This window comes from Sceloporus occidentalis, unplaced genomic scaffold, assembly GCF_023333645.1.
Source record: "Sceloporus occidentalis isolate IW3139 unplaced genomic scaffold, rSceOcc1.0.p SCAF_78, whole genome shotgun sequence".
NCBI classification, from domain to species: domain Eukaryota; kingdom Metazoa; phylum Chordata; class Lepidosauria; order Squamata; family Phrynosomatidae; genus Sceloporus; species Sceloporus occidentalis.
In genome coordinates this window covers 4,135,001-4,140,000 of record NW_028317058.1, presented here as the reverse complement: position 1 = coordinate 4,140,000, position 5,000 = coordinate 4,135,001, and positions in this window count along the sequence as shown.

Sequence of the window (5,000 nt, the reverse complement as noted above, 5' to 3'; positions counted from 1 at the left end):
AATCAGGTGAACCCTTTCTCTGTAGGTCAGTTTCCACCGGCAACACTCGTCTACCTTGCTGCAGGCCACAGCTAAACGTTCGGTCCAGTTGACCAACGAGTAATCTCCCGGTCCGAACTTAACCCCCAAGATTTGAATTTGGTCACGGGCCACTGGGAAACCGTCGGGGAGAGGGAATTGCTTCCCCTCCTTCCCGCACCAGAAAACTACGCTCTTGTCCCGGTTAATCCGGGAGGAAGTGGCAGCAGAATAGCTCTTCATCATTTCATCCACTGTGACTGCCTCCTGTGTGTCGGACACAATCACAGAGATGTCGTCAGCGTAAGCCAGTATCCGTAAGGGCCTTCCTGGGGTTCGGGCCACTCCTCTTAAATGACTTGCATCAACCCTTCGGATGAAGGGATCTATAGCAAAGACGTACAAGAGGGGGCTGAGGGGACAGCCCTGCCTCACCCCAGATCGGATTTTAAACGGTTTGCCTCTCCATCCATTAACAAGAGTGAAGCTTTCGGCCCCTCTATATAAAGAAATCAGCCAATTGATAAGTTTTCCCGGCAAGCCATACCTGCGCAAGACTGCCCACAGATAGTAATGATCCACCCGATCAAACGCCTTCGACTGATCAAGTGCCAAGAGATACTTATCCCCATCCTCTACCCTACACCGCTCGATGGCTTCCCTGACCTCGCAGACGGCGTCAAAGACAGTTCTGCCCTTCACGGTGCAGTATTGAGAATCAGACAAGACCTCACTTGCGACCCCCTGCAAACGTTTAAAAATGATCTTCGCCAAAACCTTCCTGTCGACATTCAAGAGTGATATGGGTCGCCAGTTCCCCACATCAGCCGTGTCGACAACTCTGGGCTTAGTTAGCATAATCACTGCCGAGGATCTCATCGAAGGAGGGAGTATCCCCCTCTCCAGGCTTTCATTAAAAACTTCGGTAAGACTAGGGGCCAGGAGACCGCAGAAGGCATGATAGAATTCGGCCGTAAGACCGTCAGGGCCCGGAGATTTTTTCCTCGTCTGCTCTAATATTGTCTCCGTGACCTCCTTGACAGTGATTGGGCTAACCAACTCATCCAGCTTTCCATGATCAATCTCAGGAAGGGAAAGACCCATCAAAAAGTCGTCCGCCTGATGTCGGCAGGGTCTCCTCTGTCCGAGGAGCTCCACATAGTAATCGCGGACAACCCTCTGTATCCCCCGAGGAGTTTCCTCCAGGACACCGAGGGTGTTCCGCAGACAGGTAATGATCTTAGCAGACTCCTTCCTTTTGCAACTAAGAAAAGGATCGGGTGAGTGGTAAGCCCCATGATCCCTTTCCTTGAGCAAGGAGGCATACCTGTCATACTGGAACGTCCTCATCATGGATTTGACCCTAGAGATGTCCCCGGGATCACCTCGTTGCGACACCAGACAGTCTAACTTGCACAGGAGCCCGAGATAAGTCCTGTACTTTGAGGACTGGATGTTCTGAGAAAGAGAGCGAAATAAGGCACGGGTTCTTACCTTCACCATCTCCCACCACTCAGACTTCGTCGTGCAGAATTCCGCAACGGTGACCTGGTCATGAAAGAAGTTCTCGAAAGCCTGCTGAACCCAGCCTTCTGTCAAGATGTCAGAATTAAGTCGCCAAATCCCTTTACCTCTTAGCGGAGCCTGCGAGACATTTAACAGACAGGTAAGAATAAGGTGATCGGAGAACTCCACCGGTTTAAGCACAAGTGCCGTCACCGGAAGAGACTCCTTAACATAAATCCTATCTATCCTACTCTGGCAGTTACCTCGCTGATATGTGTAACCTGTGAGGTCTGGGTTGTGCTTAATATGCACATCTACCAAGCCTGCCTGCCTGACTATTCTAGTAAGGGCCAAAGCGTCGTATCCCGGTTTATCTTTGCCACCTTTCCTGTCTTTGGTCCTAGTAACGGTATTAAAATCACCAGCAAAGACAATATGCCGGGACGTGTAGAGGAAAGGCTCTATCTCGTTAAACAGACGCTTCCTCTCCCACTTGGTCTGGGGGGCATAGATATTAATCAGACGGAGAGGCTGCCTGCCTACCGACACATCAAGAACTACACACCTACCCTTCGTTATCTCAATCACCCTATTGAACGTTATGTCCACACCCTGGAACAGGATGGCAACTCCCCCGTAGCCCTCCGTGGCTAGTGAAAAAAAGGAGTGCCCCCATCTCCAGTCGCGTTTAGCTGCATGCAGGGCCCCCAGGGAGTCCAGGCGGGTTTCCTGGACAAAGATTATATGGTAGTTCTCCCTGTGCCAGTTATCATAGGCTATAAATCGGGCCCTGCACGTCTTAATACTAGCCACGTTATGAGTGGCTAAGGATAGTATGGGGAGAGTCGCCATCAAGGGTGATGAGAATGAGGAGACTTTCCCTTTTTCCGTACGTTCTCACCGTCCGAGTCTGAGGGGTACCTTTTCGCGGAGAGCCCCGCGGGCAAGGCGTCCTCCTCCGGAATCGGCACCTCTACCAACTCGCTATCCTCCACCTCTGCCAGGTGTCCTCGAGCTTCCGCGGCCCTTCCACCCTCCCCCGCCACTGTCGCCACTACCGCCGTCGCCTCTGCCGCCTCCTCGACCTCCATGCGGGTACCCCAGTCCATCAGGGCACTAAACCTGTTCTGGACTGGTATGTCCCCGCACGTCTTGCCGATAGCGGTTTCAGCGACGGCCGCCGCCGCTGATGATTTTGCGGCAGCGACAACGATGGATTTGGGTTTCGGGGCCCCGGAGCTCCCCCGTCCCGAAGGGACTTTCTCCCCCTCTAGTGTGGAGGGTGGATCCCCCCGGGAAGGGGTCTTAGCAGAGGCGGAGGATCTTACCGGACCTCTCCGAGCTGCCTCCTGAGTTGGGGTCTCCTTCCTCGGACCGACAGTCGTCCACCCCGACTCATCCCGCGTGGTTGCGGCTCGGGGTCCTGACGCCGATCGTGTGGTGATGCCTGTGGAAGGAGTACAGACAGAAATGGGGTGAGACATTCGTTGTTTTGGACGGACAGGCAACGGGTCAATGATGTTACTTACGGGGTCGGTGCCGGAGGAGGTACCTGGGGCGTCAGGTAGAGCCTTGTCCCGAGCGCCCCCCACAACTGGCCGCGGGTCTTCCTCTGCGAATTCGCCCTCTCCTTCCCAGATACTGTCCAAGTTGTGCTGGGCTTCAGGACACGCTCTGTAGGAATGACCCAACACCCCGCACAGGTTGCAACGGATGGTAGTGCACTCCTGCTTGGAGTGTCCTACAACACCGCATAGGGTGCACTTGGTGACATCACACCCTATGCTGAAATGCCGGGGCGAGCCACACTTGTGGCACACCCGGGGCTGACCGGGATAGAAGCACGATACCCGGTCAGTCCCGATGAAGAAGGAGTTGGGCATGTGCTGTAGGAGACCCCGTACCTCCTTCAGACGGATGTTGACCGTCCAGCCGCCGTTCCAGATCCCGTCCTCACAGAGAGTCTTGACCGGGGTGGTCAAGACCTCCCCGTATCTGCGGGCCCACACCAGTATGTCCGCGACGGGTATGGACTCATTCCGCACCAGGAAGTTCACCTTGCGGACCTCCTGGCGCGATATGGCCTGGACATTGAACCGGGCCCATAGGCTGTCGCCGGACTTTGGCACCCCCTCCCAAAGGGTCCAGAACCTCTCCAGACCCCTCGGGGACATGAAACTGATGTCATACTCAGGGGTGCCGCTAACGTGGATGATGGCGAAAAAGTCCGCGACCGCAAAGCCCAGGTCCTTCAGGGCCCCTACCACCCGCTTCCTATCGGGCACGGATCCCTCCGCTACGTGCAGCAGGCGGACCACGTTCCTTCTCCGCATGGGTTGCCCCGCTGGGAGTCCCGTAGCCCGCCTGCCTGGTGGTGGCACCTGAACCTTCGGGGGACCCGCCGCCCAGGCGTTAGCGGTTGCGGGTGTCGCACCTGGGGCCACCGTTGGAGTGGGCACTATGGGCAGTGTGGACCCCCCCCGTGGCCCCGCCACCGTGTCCGCCCGTGGACCCACCGGCTGGCACCGCGGCCACCGCAGCGACCCCCTGTGTCACGGCGGGGGAAGGCGTCACCCCGGTGGGAGTCCCCCCCCCGGCCGGAGCAGGAGCCCTGACCGCAGCGGCCGCCACCCCCACCTCTTTCGAAGCAGGGGCGACCACCCCCGCAGCCCGGGCCACCGCCGACCTCCCGGGGTTCTGCCCCCCAGGGTCCTTCCCCACCCTGACCGTAGGGGCCATCGCGGGTGGTCCCGCGGTCCCCTGGCATACAGTGTGTGTGTTGTGCACCGTGACTTTAAAATTACCGGGGGGGGTGGCCTGTGCCGCGGCGGGGGCGGAGCCAGCAACCGGCATCACGGCTGCGGGAGCCCCGGGGGTCACCGGCACCGCTGCCGGAGTGACCCCGGCGGGGACCGCAGCCGCACCCGGCACTGCCTCCATCACAAACGCCGCGGTTTCGGCCGCCTGTCCTGTAGTAAATACAGGGAGCGGGCCACCCGGGTAGCGGCGGCCCCGCTCACAACAGCAGCTTCGTCCAGCTGCACTCCGGGCGATTTCTCCGCCCGGAGTAGTCCGGACAGGGGGAGGGCAGCCCGGTTAGCGGCGGCCCCGTACACGGAGGACGGCACCTCCGGGGACACCGAAGCCGCAGGAGCAGCCGGGACAACTAGGTCCACCACCACAGGGTGGATGGGACCAACTACAACGGGGGGAGCGGCCACAGAACCGCCGATCCCTCTGGAGGGACAAGGAGGCGGGCACGCCGCCGGGAGCGCCGGCACGGATCCCGCGGCAGCAGCAGCCGCCCCGGCGGCCGCCGAAGCGGTCGCCGGTGCCGCAGCCGGCCGCGGGGGTGACAAAACCCGCGCCCCGACGGGGGCCATGGGAGACGGACTGACACAGACAGGGGAACGTGAACGTACAACGGAGGGAAAACACACTGGGGGTGGGGGAACAACAGGGGACATCACAACAAC